A 26,870-nucleotide genomic window follows, 5' to 3' on the forward strand; every position below is an offset into this window, starting at 1 on the left:
GAGTTGGGCCTTACTACGATCTTTGGGAGGCAGAATGAACAAATCCACAGCAGGTGAAGAATTGGTTTTATTCATTTTTTTACACCATTCCTTGTGCGGTATAAGTGATTTGGCGACTTTATTCTTTGGGTTGGTGCAATTACAATGATACCAGATTTATATTGGATTTTTATCTTTGGCTGCTGTTACACACTAAAAGACACTTTTCATTGCAAAAAATAGTTTTTGCATAACCATGTTTTGAGAGCTATAATTTTTCCATATTTTGGCCCAAAGAGTCATGTAAGGTCTTGTTTTTTTGTGGTACAAGTTGACGTTTTTATTGGTACCATTTTTGCGCACATGACATTTTTTGATCGCTTTCTATTCTGATTTTTGAAAGGCAAAAAGAAAAAAAAACAGCAATTCAGGATTTTTTTTTCATGCCATTCCACATGTGATAAAATTGATAATTTAGCTTTATTCTTCGGGTCAGTACAATTAAAGCGATACCACATTTATTTTTTTATGCATTGCAGCTTTTACACAATAAATACTATTTTATAGAAAAACTAATTATTTTTGCATCACTTTAGTCTAAGAGCTATAACTTTTTTATTTTTCTGCTGATGGAGCTGTATGGGGGCTTGTTTTTTTGTGGGACAAAATAACATTTTCAGCGGCACCATGTTTTTTTTACACTCGCCTCTTTGATCACATTTATTGCACTTTTTATCGGCGGTATGATGAAAAAGCATTGTTTTTTGCCTCTGTTTCCTTTTTACGGTGTTCACTGAAGGGGTTAACGAGTGAGACAGTTCTATAGGTCGGGTCGTTTACATAAATGTATTTATTGGAATAATATTTTTCAATTTTTTTTGTTCTTCGGGGTTTTTTTTTAATATATTTTTAATTTTTTTTATACTGTCCCAGGATGGGATACAAGCCACCTTTCCTCCAGGACCCTGAAGGACCCCACAGCCATCTTGTGGCCCGGGGTCACCATGGAAGCACAAATGTGTAATGGAAACACCCAAGGAGCTCACTCCCTGTGCGATGCTCCTCAATGTCATTGTCGCTATTGACAGAGGCATCAGAGGGGTTAACCCTTTAACACCAAGGGTGGTTTGCACGTTAATGACCGGGCCAATTTTTACAATTCTGACCACTGTCCATTTATGAGGTTATAACTCTGGAACGCTTCAACGGATCCCAGTGATTCTGACAATGTTTTCTTGTGACATATTGTACTTCATGATAGTGGTAACATTTATTTGATATTACCTGCGTTTATTTGTGAAAAAAATGGAAATTTGGCAAAAATTTTGAAAATTTCTCAATTTTCCAACTTTGAATTTTTATGCCCTTAAATCACAGAGATATATCACGCAAAATACTTAATAAGTAACATTTCCCACATGTCTACTTTACATCAGCACAATTTTGGAAACAACATTTTTTTTTGTTAGGGAGTTATAAGGGTTAAAAGTTGACCAGAAATTTCTCATTTTTACAACACCATTTTATTTTAGGGACCACATCTCATTTGAAGTCATTTTGAGGGGTATATATGATAAAAAATACCCAAGTGTGACACCATTCTAAAAACTGCACCCCTCAAGGTGCTCAAAACCACATTCAGGAAGTTTATTAACCCTTCAGGTGTTTTACAGGAATTTTGGAATGTTTAAATAAAAATTAACATTTAACTTTTTTCACACAAAATTTATTTTAGCTCCAATTTGTTTTATTTTACCAAGGGTAACAGGAGAAAATAGACCCCAAAAGTTGTTGTACAATTTGTCCTGAGTACGCTGATACCCCATATGTGGGGGTAAACCACTGTTTGGGCGCATGACAGAGCTCGGAAGGGAAGGAGCGCCATTTTACTTTTCAATGCAAAATTGACTGGAATTTATATGGAACGCTGTCCAACACAACTGATGGTCCCAACCCCATTTATAAGGCAAGAAATCCCACTTATTAAACCTGACAGGGCACACCTGTGAAGTGAAAACCATTCCCGGTGACTACCTCTTGAAGATCATCAAGAGAATGCCAAGAGTGTGCAAAGCAGTCATCAAAGCAAAAGGTGGCTACTTTGAAGAACCTAAAATATAAGACATATTTTCAGTTGTTAAAACCTACAAGAGAAAAAGTAAGCAAAAACCCTGATGTAACTAAGTAAAAAAGCAAAAGTGCATTTAAATAACACAGAGTTTTCAGTAATACTCTTTTTTGATCAAAAAATAGCACAAAAGCCATCCCACCGCGTAAAGGTAACTCTGATCGGGACAGTCCTACACTGTATAATATTAAAACTTTACCATGTGTCAATGTTGACCTCATTGTGACTAAGGGCAGACAAAAGGACTGGGCCCAACCAGTGAACACCAGACCGGGGATCTCACGCCGTTAACGGTGATAAAGGGGCAGGACGGCATACTGGGACTCACACCTGTCCCTGCCACTATAAAGGGGCCCTGGCTTACCCTTATCTCAGGGGTACCTATAATGGTTAGGAGGCCTGAGCCGCCAGCGTATTCCTGTCTCCTGTGCAGGCCCTATCAGTGGCCCCCTCTCCCCCCCCCAGGGAGGAGGACTGCACCAGTGGATTAATATGACAAGTAAACAGGGTATGCAGACAAGGTAACTAAAATCTCAAACTCACCAAATGCTCACACAGCCACAGAGGAAACACAGAGAAGGGAAGAGGGAGGAAAAAACTTAGGAAGGAAAACAGGTTTAACATGCAACCAAAACAGCAGACAACAATCTCTGTAAATAAACCTCCAAGCTCCTAACACCATGCTGCTTCCCACTTCAAGCCAGGGAGAATAACTGATCACTGACAACAGTTGTAGTCAAAGCTGAGTCTATATAGGAGAGGAGATTACCAAAACCAATTCAGCTGAGAAACCAAGCTCTCAGCAACTTCAGCAACAAGGTTTAACTCCTGCCTTGCTGGCACAAGACAGCCAGTATATTCACACACAGTTGCTCAATATACCACAATAGCAAATCCCTCCCAAACGAAGGGTATATGTACCATCCAACTAGAACCTACACATTAAGTGTGATCTATAGAATAAATCGATCTCCACTATGGTACTGATATAATACAATCAATTTTATTAAACATAGTAATAAAAACATAAAAAATTGAATTACTACATGTAAGAAAGGTACAAATCCACAAAAGGATCCACAAAATTGATTGTTTTATATCAGTACCATAGTGGAGATCGATTTATTCTATAGATCACACTTAATGCGTAGGTACAAGACAGCCAGGTCAGAATTCAGAAGAGCTTCTGTTCACCGTGTGTGAACGAGGCCCAGAGTGCTGCGGTTCTCTGGAACCTCTCTGTCGCAGTAGCCCCGTGACAGTACCCCCCCTTCTACGAGGTACCTCCAGAACCTCAGGACCAGGTTTCTCAGGATGAGCTGTATGAAATGCCCTGACTAACCTAACCTCAGGGACATCGGCTGCAGGTACCCACATCCTCTCCTCAGGACCGTACCCTTTCCAATGTACTAGATACTGTAGAGACCGGCGAACAAATCGAGAATCCATGACCCTGGCTATCTGGAACTCGAGATTTCCATCAACAAGGACCGGAGAGGGAGGTAAAGGTGATGGATTAGGTGACGCCACAAACCTCTTGAGTAAGGAGCGATGAAAAATATTATGGATCCTAAACGACTGAGGTAAAGCCAGCCAAAATGCAACAGGATTGACGACGGCCACAATCCTATAAGGGCCAATAAACCTAGGGCCCAATTTCCACGAGGGAACTCTCAGTTTAATATTCTTTGAGGACAACCAAACTCAATCACCCACACATAGGTCCGGACCTTCCATACGTCTCCGATCAGCCGCATTCTTATATCTGGAACTCATCCTCTTTAATTTATCAAGAACCCCTTGCCATACGGACGTGATGGATTAAGAAAACCTCTCCTCTTCAGGAACCCCTGAGGAATCCTTCCTATTAAATGAACTGAATTGAGGATGAGAACCATATGCCCTGAAAAACGGGGACTTACCAGTAGACTCATGAGTACAGTTGTTTATTGCAAACTCTGCCAACTGTAAGTACTTAACCCAGTCCTCCTGATTTTCTGAAATGAAACACCTGAGAAGTTTCAAGATTTTGATTTACACGTTCAGTCTGACCATTGGATTGAGGATGAAAAGCTGAAGAAAACGACAAATGAATCCCCAGCCGGCTGCAAAAAGCCCTCCAAAACTTAGAAATAATTTGCACCCCATGGTCTCACACAATATCTGAAGGAACACATGCAGTCTCACAACCTCCTTGATAAAGATCTGTGCCAGAGTCTTGTCATTAGGTAACGCGGGAAAGGCAATAAAATGTGACATCTTGCTAAATCTGTCAACTACGGCTAAAATAACTGTATTACCCTCAGAAACCGGCAAGTCAGTGATGAAGTCTATTGACAAATGGGTCCAAGGTCTATTGGGCATCTCCAGAGGTTGGAGAGACCCAGACAGGCGAGTACGAGGGGTCTTGGAATGCGCACACACACTGCAGGCAGCGACATATTCCTGTACATCATGATTTACCCCAGACCACCAAAAACGCAGAGTGATAAGGTCCGTGGTAACTTTACTTCCAGGGTGTCCGGCCAAAACCGAATCATGATGTTCATTGATGACCCTAAGACGAAGATTAGCAGGAACATAAAGTTTACCTAAAGGACAGGCTGCTGGGGCGTCCCCCTGCGCCTCTACCACCTCTCTCTCAAGATCCGAATTAATTGCGGCGACAATTACACCCTTCTGTAGTATAGGACCTGGCTCACAATTATCCCCACCCCCCGGAAAACAGCGGGATAACGCATCAGCCTTGACATTCTTGCTTCCTGGCCTATACGTAATATAGAAATTGAACCTGGCGAAGAACAGAGACCACCTAGCTTGCCTAGGTGTGAGACGCTTCACAGATTCTAAATACAACAGATTTTTGTGATCTGTGATCACCATGACTGGGTGAAGTGTTCCCTCCAAAAAATGGCGCCATTCTTCAAATGCTCATTTAATTGCCTTTGGTCTTCACCATAGTGGAGTTTGGAGTGTGACTGTTTGAGGTTGTGGACAGGTTTCTTTTTATACAGATAACAAGTTCAAACAGGAGCCATTACTACAGGTAATGAATGGAGGACAGAGGAGCCTCTTAAAGAAGAAGATACACGTCTGTGAGAGCCAGAAAGTTTGCATGTTTTTAGGTGACAAAATACATATTTACCACCATAATAGGCAAAATAAATCTTGCCATATCAGGCAAGATGATTTTCTGAATTTGTTTTCTCAATTTTGACTGTCATAGTTGTGGTCTACCTATGATGTCAATTACAGGTCTCTCTCATCTTTTAAATTGGGAGAGCTTGCACAATTGGTGGCTGGCTAAATACTTTGTTTCCCCCACTGTATATCACCTGAACAACAAAAAATACAGAAATGCATCATCAGAAGCCCTAGAACAATCAACAGTACATAAATACAAAAGTACTGAAAGTACTGAAATGCATCACCAGAACCACCATCAGTACAGAAATTCATTAACAGATGAACCAAAAGTACAGAAATATAGCAGCATAATCACTATTGGTATATAAATACATTACCATAACCACTATCAGTACATGAATATATAAAAAGAACCATTATCAGTACTGATACCAAGCCATATATTCTTCTCTTCTGATACTTATATAGCAGTGTATTCCATCTGTGCAACGCAGAAGTGATGTTGACGTTGCCCTGACCCCGAATTGCTTCAATTGTGCTAGTTCCTGAAAGGCAATTCAATCTAGGGAGTCGGCATTTTCCACAGTTTGGAGAATGGCCAAGGGGGAGCAAGCGAAATGCAGTCACCTGGGAGACACTTCAACCCACCACATCAGGCAGCCGGACAGTCCAATCAGATGTACCCAGGGCAAATGCATCACCTAGATAGGCTTCTTTGCAAGGCTATGCTCCCATTGTGCAAAAACATACACTTATGGAAAACCTGCTGCATTTTAAAGCAGAATCATATGACAACGCATGCTGCAGAATGCACTCACTCCGGGTGAGAGGCGCAACATGTCAATTTATGCTGCAGATGTACTCGTGAATTTCAACCTTTGCAATGCAAAAGATTAAAATGTGCGGATCCCCCAGTTATTAACTTGCAATGATATCTGCAGCAGAAAAAGCCGCAGCGTTATTCGCAGAATCAATTACCGCTACGGGAGATTCACAGTGGAGATGCCTAATGGGAATGTAACCTACTGGGTTTGTAATTATTGTCAACATTGCTCCACCTGAGGGCTCCAGGACACTATGTTCTCACAAAGATGGTCTCCAGCCACTCCTTACTGGACCACCCGTCACCAAGACAGGAGCTGATCATACACAGTGCACTAATTATTACAACAACTGGTTAAATTCAAATTTTCTGAAATATTGATGGTTTTTTTTGCATTTTCCGAGTACAAAAAAAAGTCTGTTTTGACCCATTTCTCTTCGGAACATGTAGAAATCCAGCTTGCTTGTTGTCTAGACTGGGCACGGAGTGACACTGTGCATTATCTGAGCCCTGGCACGCTGCCCCCTCCCTTCTATTGTATGGTATCAGGGGATAAATGCAGGGGCAGTGTGATCATCTGGGCATCAGCACCACACCACCATGCGCTGCCTCGGGACGCTGGCCCTGCTGCTCTTGTTTACTGCGATTCTGCTGCTTGGTTCGTATACTTGTTGTCTTCAGAGCATGACTGCCTTCTGTTGGATGTAGCAGAGCTGCATGTGTTATTTGTGGAGCGTGACACCTGCCTGGGGTAAGGTAGGGCTTATCATGTAGATTTATCCTGCCATAGAAGTTGTATACCTTTATCATACGACCTTCATGGAAGCCATTACACCTCGTGCACGGTGGAGTCATGGTGGACAACTCATGGTGGACAACCCTTTGTATTGTGGATTCATGAGGGACACATAGAATCAACGATTAATCTGTGAGGACCCATGAGTTGACACTGGTGAAAACCTCAGAATATTGTGCTTGGAAATTTCCAGATCTCCAAGAAAATATTCACTATAGTCCCTGTTCAGACTAACGTTGGCAGATTTTTTTTCCAGAATTGGAGCATGAGGATTAAATCTAAAATTCGAGTCGCTATTCAAAGTTTTGACATCTGGAGAAAGGGATCCCACCAAAAGAAAGAAGAGTGACCTCCTAGAAGGAACCTTTATTTTTCTTGCAGGATGCAGATTGGTTTTGGACCATAAAAAAACAACAGTGTCCTCAAACAATATTGTGGTCTTATTGTTTTTTTCCTTCTTGTATCCCTTTTGTTTGGAGAAAAAAGCAAAAACAGAATGTAGATTTTTAAATACATCTTTTATTCAAAAATTACTGAGCAGTAGTGATAAGAGAACACAAGCGAGAATTGCAGCTGCGGGGACTCCAACATATTTTTCGAGCATGCCGAAGACACTTGGTTAGCACACCGGCATTAAAATGTAATCTTGTTACCTATAGAGTTGAGCGACTTTAACTTTTTGGGGGTCGAGTCGGGTTTTGCGAAACCCGACTATCTCAAAAGTCGAGTCGAGTGCAATCGGCCGATAATCGCGTAAAGTCGGGGATCGATCGAAACACGAAACCCAATGCAAGTCAATGGGGAAGCATAGTCGGCAGTGAGTGGGGGCCAGGAAAACACCTACAGTGCCCATTTTGATGGCAAAAACATCCATTCTTGGTTGTGAAGCTTGTCAATCTTAATTAACTTTATAATAATAGTTAGGCATTGGAAATTGGAGGTCATTTGGCTAAAGTTGTGGGGGTAGGGCCGGTTCAAGTTTTTAGTGGGCCCAGGAAAGGTGGACTACGTCACGGCGGTGGAGCAGTGAGAGGTAAGTATTTCCACTTTGCAAGTGCTGTGATCCTGAGCAAGCAGGGGGGGGGGGGCACTCGTTCGCATTGGCACTGGCACAGGGCCCCTCAAAGTATGGCGGTGTGTTTGCATGGCGGGGGCGCCTCCCACCGGCAGCGACACTTCTGCGGGCCCTGTGCCTGTGACGTCGTCAATGAGTATGCACTTTCTTCTGCACCTTTCTCTTTGTCCCTGTGTAAGGTGGTATAGTATGCGGGAAGCGGAGCCTGACTTTCAGCAGGGTCAGATTGTGGCTGTGTAGCGTGCAAGGGGAATGTAGTGGTCTGGGTCAATGTACCACAAGAGTCATCTAGCACTGGCTGGGCAATGGGCAGGATGAGGATGAAACACAGATATAGGCCCAAATAATAAAGTGGGATAAATGCAGTTCAAAATTGGTAACAGGACTAACCAGGCGCCATTGGTTTGTTTAGTGGAGAATAAAACACAGGAGCGGCAGACACCGTTTTAAGGGCCCAACCACAGTAGTAGGCCAAATGCAGTTTAATATTACAAATAAAGGCCGAAAGCCTGAAGATTGAAGCTCTGGAAAATAACACAGGGCAACACCAAGGTGCTATGCAGCTTCCATTATGTGGCAGGAGTACACAGGCAGCATTGGTGTGCTCGGTGGAGGACAATTGGAAGGAGGGACCGCAGACAGTAAGTACTCCAAAAAACTAAATACACTGTGTTCCAAATTATTATGCAAATTGGATTTAAGTGTCATAAAGATTTAATCAATTTGTTTTTCAAATAAACTCATGGATGGTATTGTATCTCAGGGCTCAATGGATCACTGAAATCAATCTTAAATACATGTGATAATTGGTTTTCCAGGTGATTCTAATTAAAGGAAAACTACTTAAAAATGATGTTCCACATTATTAAGCAGGCCACAGGTTTCAAGCAATATAGGAAATAAAAAGGATCTCTCTGCTGCTGAACAGTGTTAAATAGTGCAATGCCTTGGACAAGGTTTGAAAATATTAGATATTTCATGAAAACTTAGGAGTGATCATCATACTATGAAGAGATTTATGACTGAAACAGAGTTCATGCAGATAAAGGCATATTGAGGAAGGTTTCTGCCAGATAAATTCATTGAATTAAGAGAGCAGCTGCCAAAATACCATTACAAAGCAGCAAAAAGTTATTTGAAGTTGCTGGTGCCTCTGGAGTCCCTCAAACCTCAAGGTGTAGGATCCTTCAAAGGCTTGCTTTGGTGCAAAAACCTACTATTCGGCCACCCCTAAACAGTGATCACAAGCAGAAATGGTTGCAGTGGGCTCAGACATACATGAAGACTATTTTTCAAGCAGTCTTGTTTACTGATGAGTGTCGAGCAACCCCGGATGGTCCACATGGATGGAGTAGTGGATGGTTGGTGGATGGCCACCATGTCCCAACAAGGCTGCGACGTCAGCAAGGAGGTTGAGGAGTCATGTTTTGGTCCAGAACAGCTGGTAGGGCCCTTTAAGGTTCCTGAAGGTGTGAAAATGACCTCTGCAAAGTATATAGAGTTTCTGACTGACAACTTTCTTTCATGGTATAAAAAGCAGAAATGTGCCTTCAGGAGCAGAAGCATCTTCATGCTGACAATGCACTATCTCATGCTGTCATGCTGCAAAGAATACATCTGAGTCATTGGCTGCAATGGGCATAAAAGGAGATAAACTCATGGTGTGGTGTTGTGAATTCAGTTTGTGGGCTCCCCCAGTGGTCTGTTATGGTAGTGCCTCTTATGTGCCTTCCTCCATCTCTGATTACTTGTCGCCACCCTTTAGGGGAGTTTCCTATTTAAGGCTGCTTGGCTGTTAGTCTTATGCCGGCCAACAATGTATCAGTAGCATTCTGTTGCATTCTCCTGCCTCAAGTTCCAGTTCAGCTAAGTTGAATTTCGTTTCTTGTTAATGCTATTTTTGTCCAGCTATCTGCAATGTGACTCTTCAGTGCTGGAAGCTCTTGTGGACGGAAATCACTACTCCAGTGGCATGAGTTGTCACTGGAGTTTAAAGTAATTTCTGGATGGTGTTTTTTGAGTAGTGTTTTTTAAGTTGACCGTGAAGTAACTCTTTCCTGTCCTTCTGCTATCTAGTAAGCGGACCTCACTGTGCTAAATCTGCTGTTCATCCTACGTATGTCATTTCCTCTGAACTCACCGTCAATATCTGTGGGGGGCTACTATCACCTTTTGGGGTTCATCACTGGAGGTAAGGCAGGCCTGTGTATTCCTCTTATAGGGGTAGTTAGATCTCCGGCTGGCGCGTGGTGTCTAGGGCATCGTAGGTACATCCCCTGGCTACTTCCAGTGTTGTGTCAGGTTCAGGTCACGGTCAACTTAGTTTCCATCACCCGAGAGCTAGTCCGTTTGTTATTTTTTCCCCCTGCCATTGGGGTATCATAACAGTTTGGCCGGCCAGTAAAAAATCTATGTGTAAAATATGCACTAAAGCAGGAAGGAGGAGAAAAGTTTTTTTTTTTTCTGTGTTTGAAAGTGCACCCTGGTTGCTCATTGTATTTCTTGCTTAAACTGCAGTCTTCAGCCTTTTTTTTTTTTTCCTCCTCTCCTCTTAACCTCTGAATGGCTTGGGTTACACCCATCTGAATCATGGATCCACAGAGTTTAGTTGCAGGTTTGAATAACCTTGCGACAAAAGTACAGAACTTACAAGATTTTGTTATACTTGCTCCAATGTCTGAACCGAAGATTCCTCTGCCTGAATACTTTACCGGAGACAGATCCCGGTTTTTGAGTTTCAGAGAAAATTGTAAATTGTTTTTGTCTCTGAGATCTCACTCTGCTGGTGATCATATACAACAAGTTAAAATTGTTATTTCTCTACTGCGGGGTGACCCACAAAGTTGGGCTTTTGCATTATCGCCAGGGGATCCTGCGTTGTTAAATGTAGATGCGTTTTTTCAAGCTTTGGGGTTGCTTTATGAAGAACCTAATTTAGAGAGTTTGGCTGAGAAAGCCTTGATAGCTCTTTCCCAAGGGCAAGATGAAGCTGAGATATACTGCCAGAAATTCCGTAAATGGTCGGTGCTTACTAAATGGAATGAGTGCGCTTTAGCAGCTAATTTCAGAGAAGGTCTCTCTGATGCCGTGAAGGATGTCATGGTGGGGTTCCCTGTGCCTACAGGTCTGAATGATGCCATGAAATTGGCTATCCAGATTGATCGGCGTTTACGGGAGCGCAAATCTGTGCACCATATGGCGGTGTCTTCTGAGGAAAAATCGGTGCACCATATGGCGGTATCTTCTGAGCAAAAACCTGTGCACCATATGGCGGTGTCTTCTGAGAAAAAACCTGTGCACCATTTGGCGGTGACCGCTGAAAAGGCACTAGAGCATATGCAATGCGATCGTGTTTTGTCTAGAGGCGAACGTCAGAATTACAGGCGCAAAAATGGGTTGTGCTTCTACTGTGGAGATCCAGCTCATGTTATATCTGCATGCTCTAAACGTATAAATAAGGTTGATAAAAAGGTTGATAAATCTTTTTCTACAGGTACCTTGCAGTCAAAATTTCTTTTGTCCGTGACATTGATTTGTACCTTATCATCTGTTACTGTGAATGCTTATGTGGATTCTGGCGCCGCTCTGAGTCTCATGGATTGGTCCTTTGCCAAGCGTTGTGGGTTTGATTTGGAGCCGTTGGAAGTTTCTATTCCCCTGAAGGGTATTGATTCTACACCTTTGGCTAGCAATAAACCACAATATTGGACACAAGTGACTATGCGTCTTACCCCAGACCATCAGGAGATTATTCGTTTCCTTGTGTTATACAACCTACATGATGTCTTAGTGCTTGGATTACCATGGTTACAGATTCATAATCCCGTCTTGGACTGGAAATCTATGTCTGTGTTGAGCTGGGGATGTCGGGGTATTCATGGGGATACACCTTTGGTTCCCATTTCTTCATCTACTCCCTCTGAGATCCCAGCATTTCTGTCAGATTTTTATGATGTCTTTCAAGAGCCTAAAATTGATTCTCTCCCTCCTCACAGAGAGTGTGACTGCGCTATTGAATTGATCCCCGGTAGTAAATTTCCTAAGGGTCGCTTGTTTAATTTGTCTGTACCTGAACATACTGCTATGCGGGAGTATATTAGAGAATCTTTGGAAAAGGGTCATATTCGCCCCTCGTTGTCTCCACTAGGGGCAGGATTTTTCTTTGTGGGTAAAAAGGATGGTTCATTGAGACCTTGTATCGACTATCGACTTCTGAATAAGATTACAGTTAAATACCAGTACCCGTTACCTTTACTGACTGATCTGTTTGCTCGCATAAAGGGGGCTAAGTGGTTCACTAAGATCGATCTACGTGGTGCGTATAATTTGGTGCGGATTAAGCAGGGGGATGAGTGGAAGACCGCATTTAATACGCCTGAAGGCCATTTCGAGTATTTGGTAATGCCTTTCGGTCTCGCGAATGCTCCTTCCGTTTTTCAGTCCTTTATGCACGATATTTTCCGTGAATATCTGGATAAGTTTATGATTGTGTATTTGGATGATATTCTTGTTTTTTCGGAGGACTGGGAATCTCATGTTCAACAAGTCAGGAGAGTTTTTCAGGTTTTGCGAGCTAATTCTCTTTTTGTAAAGGGCTCAAAGTGTAGTTTTGGAGTTCAGAGAATTTCCTTTCTGGGATATATTTTTTCCCCTTCATCTATGGAGATGGACCCTGTCAAGGTTCAGGCTATTTGTGATTGGATACAACCTACTTCTTTGAAGAGTCTGCAGAAGTTCTTGGGTTTTGCTAATTTCTATCGCCGATTTATAGCGGGTTTTTCTGCCATTGCTAAACCTTTGACTGATTTGACCAAAAAGGGTGCTGATGTTGCTAATTGGTCCTCTGCGGCTGTGGAGGCCTTTCAGGAGCTTAAGCGCCGCTTTTCTTCCGCTCCTGTGTTGCGCCAGCCTGATGTGTTGCTTCCGTTCCAGGTTGAAGTAGATGCTTCGGAGATCGGAGCAGGTGCAGTTTTGTCGCAGAAAGATCCTGACTGCTCAGTGATGAGACCATGTGCGTTTTTCTCCCGAAAGTTTTCGCCCGCTGAGCGAAATTATGATGTGGGAAATCGGGAACTTCTGGCCATGAAGTGGGCGTTTGAGGAGTGGCGTCATTGGCTTGAGGGTGCTAGACACCAGGTGGTGGTCCTCACTGACCACAAGAATCTAATTTATCTTGAGTCGGCCAGGCGTCTGAATCCTAGACAGGCGCGCTGGTCGTTGTTTTTCTCCCGATTTAACTTTGTGGTATCATATCTGCCTGGGTCTAAGAATGTGAAGGCGGATGCCCTCTCTAGGAGTTTTGAGCCTGACTCGCCGGGTGATTCCGAACCTACCGGCATCCTGAAGGATGGGGTGATATTGTCAGCTGTCTCCCCAGACCTGCGGCGTTCTTTGCAGGAGTTTCAGGTGGATAGGCCTGATCGCTGTCCGCCTGGTAGACTGTTTGTCCCTGATGATTGGACCAGTAGAGTTATCTCGGAGGTTCATTCTTCCGCGTTGACAGGTCATCCTGGAATTTTTGGCACCAGGGATTTGGTGTCTAGGTCCTTCTGGTGGCCTTCTTTGTCTCGAGATGTGCGCATGTTTGTGCAGTCTTGTGATGTTTGTGCTCGGGCCAAGCCCTGCTGTTCTAGGGCTAGTGGGTTGTTGTTGCCCTTGCCTATTCCTAAGAGGCCTTGGACGCACATCTCTATGGACTTTATTTCTGACCTTCCGGTTTCTCGTAGGATGTCTGTCATCTGGGTGATTTGTGACCGTTTTTCCAAAATGGTTCATTTGGTACCTTTGCCCAAATTGCCCTCCTCCTCTGAGTTGGTTCCTCTATTTTTTCAGAATGTGGTGCGTTTGCATGGTATTCCTGAGAATATAGTGTCTGACAGGGGTACTCAGTTTGTGTCTAGATTTTGGCGGACGTTCTGTGCCAGGATGGGCATCGACTTGTCTATTTCGTCTGCATTCCATCCTCAGACTAATGGCCAGACTGAGCGTACTAATCAGACCTTGGAGACTTACTTGAGGTGTTTTGTGTCCGCTGATCAGGATGATTGGCTTGACTTTTTGCCATTGGCAGAGTTTGCCCTTAACAATCGGGCCAGTTCTGCCACTTTGGTTTCTCCATTTTTTTGTAATTCAGGGTTTCACCCTCGGTTTTCGTCCGGTCAATTGGAGTCTTCGGATTGTCCTGGAGTGGATGCTGTGGTTGATAGGATGCATCGGATTTGGGGACAGGTTGTGGACAATCTGAAGTTGTCCCAGGAGAAGACTCAACAGTTCACTAATCGTCATCGGCGTATTGGTCCTCGTCTTTGTGTTGGGGACCTGGTGTGGCTGTCTTCTCGATTTGTTCCTATGAAGGTCTCGTCTCCTAAGTTTAAGCCTCGGTTTATCGGCCCTTATAGGATTCTGGAGGTTCTTAATCCTGTGTCCTTTCGTTTGGACCTCCCAGCATCTTTTACTATCCATAATGTTTTCCATCGGTCATTATTGCGGAGGTATGAGGTACCGGTTGTTCCTTCTGCTGATCCACCTGCTCCTGTGTTGGTTGAGGGTGAATTGGAGTATGTGGTGGAAAAAATCTTGGACTCCCGTGTTTCCAGACGGAAACTTCAGTATCTGGTTAAGTGGAAAGGTTATGGCCAGGAGGATAATTCTTGGGTGACAGCATCTGATGTTCATGCTCCCGATTTGGTTCGTGCATTTCATAGTGCTCATCCAGATCGCCCTGGTGGTTCTGGTGAGGGTTCGGTGCCTCCTCCTTAAGGGGGGGGTACTGTTGTGAATTCAGTTTGTGGGCTCCCCCGGTGGTCTGTTATGGTAGTGCCTCTTATGTGCCTTCCTCCATCTCTGATTACTTGTCGCCACCCTTTAGGGGAGTTTCCTATTTAAGGCTGCTTGGCTGTTAGTCTTATGCCGGCCAACAATGTATCAGTAGCATTCTGTTGCATTCTCCTGCCTCAAGTTCCAGTTCAGCTAAGTTGAATTTCGTTTCTTGTTAATGCTATTTTTGTCCAGCTATCTGCAATGTGACTCTTCAGTGCTGGAAGCTCTTGTGGACGGAAATCACTACTCCAGTGGCATGAGTTGTCACTGGAGTTTAAAGTAATTTCTGGATGGTGTTTTTTGAGTAGTGTTTTTTAAGTTGACCGTGAAGTAACTCTTTCCTGTCCTTCTGCTATCTAGTAAGCGGACCTCACTGTGCTAAATCTGCTGTTCATCCTACGTATGTCATTTCCTCTGAACTCACCGTCAATATCTGTGGGGGGCTACTATCACCTTTTGGGGTTCATCACTGGAGGTAAGGCAGGCCTGTGTATTCCTCTTATAGGGGTAGTTAGATCTCCGGCTGGCGCGTGGTGTCTAGGGCATCGTAGGTACATCCCCTGGCTACTTCCAGTGTTGTGTCAGGTTCAGGTCACGGTCAACTTAGTTTCCATCACCCGAGAGCTAGTCCGTTTGTTATTTTTTCCCCCTGCCATTGGGGTATCATAACAGTGTGGCCACCATCCTCCCCTGACCTCAACCCTATAGAGAACCTTTGGATTATCATCAAGCAAAAGATCTATGAGGGTGGGAAGCAGTTCACATCAAAACAGCAGCTCTGGGAGGCTATTCTGACTTCATGCAAAGAAATACAAGCAGAAGCTCTCCAAAAACTCACAAGTTCAAAGGATGCAAGAATTGTGAAGGTGATCTCAAAGAAAGGTTCCTATGTTAACATGTAACTTGGCCTGTTAGGATGTTTTAGAGTTAAATAGCTTTTTTGTCCAGTGAATGTGACCTCCTAATGCTGCAAATTCCACAAATGAGCATTTTCAGTTCTTTAAAACATATCAAATGTTTAGAAATCCTACTGTGCATAACAATTTGGTACAGTGCATTTTGAGTTTTTATTCCTGCCTATTTTAAATACTCTTTCTGATAGCACACTAGCTGCTGGGCAAGCAAGCTCCTGCAATGCATATTCGGCCAATTCAGGCCAGGTGTCTATTTTGGATGCCCAGTAATCAAAGGGGAATGACGGTTGAGGGAGAACATCGACAATGGCGGAAAAATAGTTAGTAACCATACTGGACAAATGTCTCCTTTCACTTTGAATTGATGCTGCAGTACCTGTCGTGTCTGCGGTCATTGCGAAATCACTCCACAACCTGGTCAGAAAACCCCTCTGTCCAACGCCACTTCTGATTTGTGAACCTCTAACACCTCTGCCCTGTTGCCCCCTGCAGCTCGTGTGAAAACCATCACCGGCGCTGTGTGCTGGGAATGCCTGAATCAAACGGTCTACAAGAGTTGCTTGTTTGGTTGCCAATATTTGTTCAAGGTTCTCATGTGGCATGATATTTTGCAATTTGCCTTTATAGCGAGGATCAAGGAGGCAGGCCAACCAGTAATCGTCATCGGTCATCATTTTAATAATGCGTGGGTCCCTTTTGAGGATACGCAAGGCATAATCCGCCATGTGTGCCAATGTTCCAGTTGTCAAATCTGTGCATGTGTTGGGTTGAGGAGCACTTTCGGGCAAATCAACGTCACTTGTCTTCCTCAAAAAAACAGAACCCAGCCTTGCAACGCCAGCAGTTTCTGTTGCCCCCTGAGAAGCTTCCTCATCCAAAAAATATTCATCCCCATCATCCTCCTCTTCGCCCGCCACCTCGTCCTGTTGACTTCCCTGAGCAGACAATGGCTGACTGTCATCTAAGCTTCCCTCGTCCTCAGCTGCAGACGCCTGCTCCTTAATGTGCGTCAAACTTTGCATCAGCAGACGCATTAGGGGGATGCTCATACTTATTATGGCGTTGTCTGCACTAACCAGCCGTGTGCATTCCTCAAAACACTGAAGGACTTGACACAGGTCTTGTAGCTTCGACCACTGCACACCTGACAACTCCATGTCTGCCATCCAACTGCCTGCCCGTGTATGTGTATCCTCCCAAATACATAACAGCACGCCTCTGTTCGCACAGTCTCTGAAGCATGTGCAGTGTGGAGTTCCACCTTGTTGCAACGTCGATGATTAGGCAATGCTGGGGAAGTTGCAAAGACCGCTGATGGTTCTGTATACGGCTGGAGTGTACGGGCGAACGGCGAATGTGCGAGCAAAGTCTGCACACTCTCAGGAGCAGGTCGGGTAACCCCGGATAACTTTTCAGAAAGCACTGCACCACCAGGTTTAAGGTGTGAGCCAGGCAAGGAATGTGTTCAGTTGTGAAAGGGCTATGGCAGCCATAAAGTTCCTTCTGTTATGACTCACTACCTTGCCTGCCTCAAGATGTACAGTGCCCAGCCATGACTGAGTTTCTTGCTGCAAGAACTCGGACAGTACTTCGGTAAGGTGTGTCTGTTGTCCCCCAAACACTTCATTGCTAATACAGCCTGCTGACGCTTGCCACTAGCTGTTCCATAATGGGACACCTCATGTGCAACAGTGGCAGCTGCGGATGGACTGGTCGTGCGACTGCGGTCTGTGGACGAGCTCTCACTTCTGCTGGAGGACGAGGAGGAGGAGGGGTACGAACGCCTACAGCCAACTGTTTCCTAGACCGTGGGCTAGGAAGAACTGTCCCAATATTGCTGTCCCCTGTGGACCCTGCATCCACCACATTAACCCAGTGTGCAGTGATGGAGACGTAACACCCCTGGCCATGCCTACTGGTCCATGCATCTGTTGTCAGGTGCACCTTTCTACTCACAGATTGCCTGAGTGCATGGACAATGCGGTCTTTTACATGCTTGTGGAGGGCTGGGATGGCTTTTCTCGAAAAGAAGTGTCGACTGGGTAGCTCGTAGCATGGTACAGCGTAGTCCATCAGGGCTTTGAAAGCTTCGGTTTCAACTAACCGGTAGGGCATCATCTCTAACGAGATTAGTCTAGCAATGTGGGCGTTCAAACCCTGTGTACGCGGATACGAGGATGAGTACTTCCTTTTCCTAACGAGAGTCTCATGTAGGGTGAGCTGGACTGGAGAGCTGCATAGGGTGGAACTAGCGGGGGTGTCGGTGGACATGGCAGACTGAGAGAGTGTTGGTGATGGTATTCTTGCTGTTGCCCTACATACAGTGTTTCCTACCACGAACCTGGTGATTCCCTGACGGCTTTGGCCTTGCGACGAAACCGCCACATTTACTGCAGGTGGTGTGGTAAACGGTGGGCTTACAGTGAGGGAAGGGATGTAGCGTTGCTGACTAGCTTCATTGCGAGAGGGTGCTACAACGTTAAGGGACGTTTGGTAGTTAGTCCAGGCTTGCAAGTGCATGGTGGTTAAATGTCTACGCATGCAACTTGTATTTAGATTTTTAACATTCTGACCTCTGCTGAAGGTCCTTGAGCATTTCTTACAGATGACTTTGCACTGATCATTTGGATCTTGGTTAAAAAAATGCCAGACTGCACTCTTCCTACTATCGGATACCTTTTCAGGCATTGCACACTGAGCTACTTTAACCGGATGGCCACGCTGTCCTACAACTGGTTTTAGTTTTGCCACACGTTTTTGACCAGATACGGGCCTGCCAGATGGAACCTGTTGTGATGTTGATGCCTCCTGCGGCTCCTCCTCCTCCGCTTCAGAGCTACTGCTGCCTGCACCCTGTTCCCCCAATGGCTGCCAATCGGGGTCAACAACTGTGTCATCTATGACCTCCTCTTCTATGTCCTGGGCATCTTCCTGTGGGTCACCGTGTAAGCCGGTGCTATAGTGTTCGTGATGGGGCTTAATAGTGTCATCAGGGTCAGATTCTGGATCAGTACACTGCGAGGGCAATGTTCTGATCTGAGTCAAAGGAACAGCATAATAATCTGGCTGTGCATCTGTGCACTCCATGTCCGATTCATCTTGTAATGGGCATGGCCTGTTAACAATTTCACTTTCTAACCCAGGAATGGTATGTGTAAATAGCTCCATGGAGTAACCTGTTGTGTCGCCTGAAGTATCCTTCTCTGTTGTTCTGGGTGAAGAACACAAAGAAGCGACTTGTCCCTGACCAGGAACATCCACTGACTGCTTTTACATTTGGTACTTTCCGAGGAGGAGGCGAAAGAGCTAGAGGCAGAGTCAGCAATGAAAGCCAAAACTTGTTTCTGCTGCTCCGGCTTTAAAAGCAGTTTTCCTACTCCCAGAAAAGGGAGCCTTCGAGGCCTTGTGTAGCCAGACGATGCCGCTGGCTCAACAACTTGAGCCTTAGGTGCTATTTTGCTTTTCCCACTACCACCAGATGCTCCACCACCACCATCATTACCAGCTGGCAATGACCGCCCACGGCCACGACCTCTTCCACCAGACTTCCTCATTCTTGGAAAAATTTAACCAAACTAACAACCATTATGTGGTCCTGTACAAGCAGGTAGAAGGTGTACGTAAACTTGTTGTGAATTTAAATCTCCCTTTTTTATGTGTGGGAGAATGCTGGAAAAAATGGGGCCCACTGTATTACACTACACAGTTTGATTGGCAGAAAGAGGCTGGCAGATATGCCACGAACAGGACTGACGCACGCAGATGCACACACTGGCAATAGAAATCTCACTCTTTATGTGTGGGAGAATGCAGGGAACAATCAGGCCCACTGGATTACACTACACAGTTTGATTGGCAGAAAGAGGCTGGCAGATATGCCACTAACAGGACTGATGCAGATGCACACACTGTCAATAGAAATTTCCCTCTTTATGTGTGGGAGAATGCAGGATTTAATCAGGCCCACTATGTCACAGTATAGTTTCTGTGGCAAAAAATGAATGACAGATACCACAGACAGCACTGGCACAGATGCACAGATTTGGCAAGATTATTCTCCCTTTATTTAAATTTTTTTTTATATGGGAGACAAGTGATTTAATCAGGCCCACTATATCACAGTATAGTTTCTGTGGCACAAAATGAAAGACAGATACCACAGACAGCACAAGCACAGATGCACTGATTGGCAATATAAATCTCCCTTTTTAGGTGTGGGACAGTGCAGAAAAATACAGGCCCACTGTTTTACACTACACAGTTTCAGGGGCTGAAAGTGGCTGGAAGATAATAATAATAAAAAAAAGGGACTGTACTACAATCACTATCTCCCTACAATAATCTCTGAAAAGTATGGCAGGCAGCAATAAAAAGGACTGCTGCACACAAAAAATGAGGACAAACAAACAAGATAGCTGTGCAGAAAGGAAGGAGCAACAGGATTTGTGCTTTTAAAAAAGCAGTTGGTTTGCACAGCGGCGTACACACAGCAATGCAGCTATCAGGGAGCCTTATAAGCTACAGAGCTGTTGCACAGAAATCTTGCCTCCACTGTCCCTGCAAAGAAAAGGTGGTGTTGGACAGTGGAAATCGCTACAGCACAAGCGGTTTTGGGGTTAATGGACCCTGCCTAACGCTCTCCCTGCTTCTGACGAAGCTGCAGCAACCTCTCCCTATGCTCAGATCAGCAGCAGTAAGATGGCGGTCGGCGGGAACGCCCCTTTATAGCCCCTGTGAAGCCGCAGAAAACAAGCCAATCACTGCCATGCCCTTCTCTAAGATGGTGGGGACCAGGACCTATGTCATCACGCTGCCCACACTCTGCGTGCAGCTTCATTGGCTGAGAAATGGCGCTTTAAGCATCATATGAAATGCGACTTTGGCACAAAGATCGCGTACCGCATGGCCGATCCCATGCTGGGATCTGGTCGGGTTTCATGAAACCCGACTTTGCCAAAAGTTGGCGACTTATGAAAATGACCGATCCGTTTCGCTCAACCCTAGTTACCTAGCGTATAAATGCTGCTGTTTTCCTGAATTTGGCGATGTTTTTCTTTTGTTCCTGCTCCTCTCCGTTCCCGAGATACGGCCCCATCTTCCTTGTCTATAAATTTGTCTTTTGGCCAAGTGTGCATGAAAGAGGAGGTCACATCTCAGGAATGTAGAGGAGCAGGAACGAAAGAAAAGCAATGCTGGATTCAGGAGAACAGCGGCATTTACACCAGGTAACAAAATTCCAAATTTTTGGCATGTGACAGGTCCAGTGTAAACTGGTATCACATCCCTTGTAGCTACAGATCCACTTCCTATCACTTTCTCCACTCATCTGCTAAACTTTGAGATCTTAAGGCTTTTCTTGACATTGGGTCATGACCCTCAAACATATGGAAGACCTCCAAAATGATTCCATTACTGGAAAATATATTTGCGTTAACCAGAATTTATTGTGCAGAACATCTAGTCAGATTTAAAGTAATTACATTTTGTGATCATCATTTATTGAATGGTCAGACACCAGCAATGAATGTCTGGAGGACACTTCAGAACATCTACCTTGGATGGACTCTCGGTTCCTAGATTTCTAAAACTTGGACTCCATATCCATTAATAAACTACTTATCCATCAAGAGTCCTCCTCCTCTCAATGCTCGGTGACAAAACTACATTTTAAGATTAGCCTTTGGGTCACAAGCCTTGAGTCGTTTGTAAAATTAGCTTTAGGTCTAAATTTCAAGAAGATTGCACTTCTCGTAAATGGTGGCTCTGGAGTCCATATGGTTCCAGGAGCTTCTCGGCCTACTTTTTAGGATGTTTTAACAAGTTTTCTTCTTAAGGAAGCCAGATAACTCCACTTCTTGATTTATGGGGGTGGTAGAACATATTTCTCACGAGAGTTTTAGCCACTTTCTTTGCTCTCACTCAGCAATTTTCAGAACTTTCACAGCAATGGAAAAAATGTGCTCAAACGCGTCCATCACTCAATTACTGAGAGCGCGCATCGGGGTCCTCTTCTAGAAATGGATGCAGATGGTACAAAACAATTACACATAAGGTTTCTGCCACTCAAAGTCACACCCTGCTAATCAGTTATGCTGGGAAATGGGGCGATGATGTGACAACTTCCTATCGATTTACACTATGTAGAGAGGCAGGTTGTCAACACTTGCACATGGAGCGGCTGATGCTTTAGTACTAGGGCTCAGTATCTTAGGAACATTGTTAATCCTGTGACAGAAATCAGAGTGTCGATGGAGTTCCCCTTTAATAAAGTCATTATTATTGCAGCTGGCAGCAGTAAGGACCTGAAGTTCTCCTTATGGACATGTGGAAACCACCAGGGTTACTGTCGTCGCTACTGCTTTACCCATGAGAGCTCCGTAGGGGCATTTGGTTGTCCTCGAAAATTCAGGTAGCGTAAAGTTTTCCTGGTGCTTGGAGCGGTCGCAATATTTTCTTGTAAATTAGGTCCACACTTTTTTTTTACAGTCATTTTTCTGTCTTATCTTTTTGTCTTTGTCTAGTAGATTATTCATCTTTAACTGCACAAAATAAAATCTTGATAGCAAGAGTTTATAACTTATTATCTTCCTTCTTCTGAGCTTTTTATAGCCAATTTATGACTATAGGATGGTTGGACTGAACTTTGTAGAAATAAATCAGCCAAAAGGAGCTTAGAGGACGGAAGGTAAGTGTTAAACTCTCCCATCAGAAGCCGCTCACTGATGGATTCTCAGTTAACTCAATGCTAAATTTAAAGGGATAGCCAAAAAATTTTTGAAGGCTTCTTTCTCCTTTAAAGGGAGCCTGTCATTAACTAGTGGCATGTAGGTAAAGGGGCTTTAATCCTGATTAAATCCTATATTCGCACAAAGAAATCTGCAAGGTAAGGATTTTCTCAGCAGCAACGTGTCTTTACATACATGAAATTAGTTTGGGGTATAGAAATCCCGATTTCCAATTCTCTTTAAATGCATATACAGTGGGGCAAAAAAGTATTTAGTCAGTCAGCAATAGTGCAAGTTCCACCACTTAAAAAGATGAGAGGCGTCTGTAATTTACATCATAGGTAGACCTCAACTATGGGAGACAAACTGAGAAAAAAAAATACAGAAAATCACATTGTCTGTTTTTTTAACATTTTATTTGCATATTATGGTGAAAAATAAGTATTTGGTCAGAAACAAACAATCAAGATTTCTGGCTCTCACAGACCTGTAACTTCTTCTTTAAGAGTCTCCTCTTTCCTCCACTCATTACCTGTAGTAATGGCACCTGTTTAAACTTGTTATCAGTATAAAAAGACACCTGTGCACACCCTCAAACAGTCTGACTCCAAACTCCACTATGGTGAAGACCAAAGAGCTGTCAAAGGACACCAGAAACAAAATTGTAGCCCTGCACCAGGCTGGGAAGACTGAATCTGCAATAGCCAACCAGCTTGGAGTGATGAAATCAACAGTGGGAGCAATAATTAGAAAATGGAAGACATTCAAGACCACTGATAATCTCCCTCGATCTGGGGCTCCACGCAAAATCCCACCCCGTGGGGTCAGAATGATCACAAGAACGGTGAGCAAAAATCCCAGAACCACGCGGGGGGACCTAGTGAATGACCTGCAGAGAGCTGGGACCAATGTAACAAGGCCTACCATAAGTAACACACTACGCCACCATGGACTCAGATCCTGCAGTGCCAGACGTGTCCCACTGCTTAAGCCAGTACATGTCCGGGCCCGTCTGAAGTTTGCTAAAGAGCATTTGGATGATCCAGAGGAGTTTTGGGAGAATGTCCTATGGTCTGATGAAACCAAACTGGAACTGTTTGGTAGAAACACAACTTGTCGTGTTTGGAGGAAAAAGAATACTGAGTTGCATCCATCAAACACCATACCTACTGTAAAGCATAGTGGTGGAAACATCATGCTTTGGGGCTGTTTCTCTGCAAAGGGGCCAGGACGACTGATCCAGGTACATGAAAGAATGAATGGGGCCATGTATCGTGAGATTTTGAGTGCAAACCTCCTTCCATCAGCAAGGGCATTGAAGATGAAACGTGGCTGGGTCTTTCAACATGACAATGATCCAAAGCACACCGCCAGGGCAACGAAGGAGTGGCTTCGTAAGAAGCATTACAAGGTCCTGGAGTGGCCTAGCCAGTCTCCAGATCTCAACCCTATAGAAAACCTTTGGAGGGAGTTGAAAGTCCGTGTTGCCAAGCGAAAAGCCAAAAACATCACTGCTCTAGATGAGATCTGCATGGAGGAATGGGCCAACATACCAACAACAGTGTGTGGCAACCTTGTGAAGACTTACAGAAAACGTTTGACCTCTGTCATTGCCAACAAAGGATATATTACAAAGTATTGAGATGAAATTTTGTTTCTGACCAAATACTTATTTTCCACCATAATATGCAAATAAAATGTTAAAAAAACAGACAATGTGATTTTCTGGATTTTTTTTCTCAGTTTGTCTCCCATAGTTGAGGTCTACCTATGATGTAAATTACAGACGCCTCTCATCTTTTTAAGTGGTGGAACTTGCACTATTGCTGACTGACTAAATACTTTTTTGCCCCACTGTATTTTGGGCTTTCAATTGTTTTGTTTTTCAATTGAGTTTCATCGAAAATTTAGCATAGAATTAACTGAGAATCTGTGATCGAGCTGCTTCTTATAGGATAGTTTAACACTTATGTTACAGTTCCCTTTAAAAGGAGAAACACTTTTTTTAAAAAAACAACATTTTTTCCCTTAAAACTTTACATATGATTGGAAACCTCCTTAAATCTGCATAAAATCTACTCAATTTCTTAAAAGAACAGTCTAAGAAAAAAGTTTTTGGAGTCAATATATTCCCTACAGAGACAGAAAACTGTCTGGATAGGGATACACCAATCAGGACAGTAGAAAATCTGAGTGCCCGCCCCCAAGGGATCTGTAATGGGGTCTGACAATCGTTATACTGTTCTTTGATCAGAATTCTCTGCTCTTCCAGATGTTGCATCCCCGGGACTTAAATCTTCCTTGTTGAGACTGAGGATCGCCTACAAGTTGCGGGTCCAATCATAAAAATGGCCTGACGGTTACAGAAAGAAAATGCAGCAGAAGCCTTCCAATCCCTCAACAATGTGAACGAGATACTGAAGTAATAAAATTTATTTATTAGAAATCTGTGTATCCGGTTGGCAGGTCCGTCTTTTTTATGCATGGTCTTGTCCCTGGCCAACATGATTTCCCTACGAAAAAAGGATCTGCTGAGGACGAAGTCACCTTAATGGAGAGTGCTCAGTATCGGGCAGTATGAGACCAGGTGTCCGGTGCTGCTCACTGGCCAGAAGTATTCAGTGCTGGGAGTTTCTGCTGGGAGAGGGGCAGAGGAAGCTTTATCAGCCGTAGTCTCAGATTTCATTAGTGAAGGTTCCGATGTGTCAATGTGAAAAAAGAAATGTCTCTGACTTGCACTCCGCAGTCCATCATGAATGGAAACAGCAAATGGATCAACGATACTGGAGTTGGAATAAGTATCTTATATCACTGGGCTGGCATGCACTCGGACCCCACACTTCCTTTACAGCTTGACACATACTGTTTAGTTACTGATTTAATTGAATAGTGGTAGAATTTCTACAAATACAGCGCCACCTCCATGTATGGGTCATGTGTGGTATTGCAGTTCCGGGTCATTCACTTAAATAGAGCTAATCTGCAATACCAGACATAACCTGTGGCCAAATGTGGTGCTATGTTTTTTTTTTTATATTTAAGCCTCCATGGTTTTTAATTAGTTCACCATCTGCAGCAATTGCTGTAGATCCTTCATCAATGGAACTGCAACATTCTTTACAGAAAAAGGTTTGGTAGGTCACGGAGGTCATACAAAAAAAAGGCAAATGGAGACTGAGATGAGCAGTAGAGGAGGGGAGAAAAAAAAAGAAAGCCTTGGAGAAAGCGCAGACTAAGTTTCACACGTCCGTTATTTTCCAGTACCAGAGATGACAGTGTTAGTGTCCAATACTTGCAGCACATGTGTGGCAACCATGTGCCACATCAGTACCACACAGACGGGCTCCAGGGAAGAGGCGCTACAGTAAGCGCTGTTCCCCGGCGCCGGGTGCTGAAGATGACTCATCATTCTCCCCTGCTCTGCCAGTGATTGGCGCGAGCAGGTGAAAATGATGAGTTATATTCAACTGATAACAGCGAGAGCAAGCAGTGGCTGATGGGACTACTACTCCCATCAGCCTTCACCTGCTGCTGCTAATGACAGTGACAGCAGGAGTGGCTGATGGGAGTATTCATCATCCACCACCTGTGCTAGGTGGATTCATGAATCCTATGTCTAATAAAACGTAACGTCACTGGCTGCAAAATATCATTAAGTTTCTATACACAGGTAAAGCTCATGGCATCATCTCACTTTTATGGTATGTGTCCATGGGCCATATTACATCCGGAATAGCTGCGGATTGAACGCTGCATAGAGCCGCAGTGTTCAATCCGCAGCGTCCAGATGTTACAGCATAGTGGAGGGGATTTTGTGAAATCCCGTCTCCACTATGTGTGCGAACACGCACCCAGTGGCCCCGCATTTCCGGACATGCGGCGCGTCTTTTTAGAACGCAGCATATCCGTTTACCTTGTGGCGACATTGCGCCGCCGCAAGGTAAAACACAGGGCCCTATGTGTGGGGTGCGATGATTCTGGATGTGTGCAATGCACATCCGGAATCATTGTGTCTACAGAAGGGGGCGGCACTTTGGGCGGAGCGAGTTTTCCGCTCCGTCCAAAGCGCCGGCCATCCTGAACATGGATACATACCCTAATTGTTCCACTCCTGGTTTTGTCTTATAAATACTGATGTGAAATAATGACCAATACTGACCGTGTGAACGCAACCTATGCCACCACCTTTATCTGCTCCTACAAAAGTGTTAATCATCTCCCAACTTCCCCTGTAGACCCCCCCAAAATACTATTTCAATTCACTCCTGGAGTCCTCACTATTTCGATTCACTCTGTGCGTCCTCACTGCAGCGTCTGTGCCTCTTCTCTGCTCTTAATCACCGTCCTCCAGCTCTGATTGCTGCGGCTGCGCAGTAGCATCACCAGCCTGAGCAGGCGCACTTCCACTGGAGCTGGAATGACGAGTTTTTTGTGCACGAGCAGTGATGTCCTTTGCTCTGCCCA

The 26,870-nt window shown here is 44.2% G+C and overlaps 1 long non-coding RNA gene across 1 annotated transcript in view; it reads left to right on the forward strand.

The window, feature by feature from the left end:
- The window catches only part of LOC143784917 (uncharacterized), a 38,959-nt gene extending 14,109 nt beyond the window's left edge, over window positions 1-24,850 (forward strand). The window contains exons 3-4 of the long non-coding RNA XR_013217907.1: window positions 21,967-22,090; window positions 24,679-24,850. This is a non-coding gene — a long non-coding RNA (uncharacterized LOC143784917). The remainder of the gene's footprint in view (window positions 1-21,966; window positions 22,091-24,678) is intronic.
- The last annotated feature ends 2,020 nt before the right edge of the window (window positions 24,851-26,870 follow it).

This window comes from Ranitomeya variabilis, chromosome 7, assembly GCF_051348905.1.
Source record: "Ranitomeya variabilis isolate aRanVar5 chromosome 7, aRanVar5.hap1, whole genome shotgun sequence".
Lineage (NCBI taxonomy): Eukaryota > Metazoa > Chordata > Amphibia > Anura > Dendrobatidae > Ranitomeya > Ranitomeya variabilis.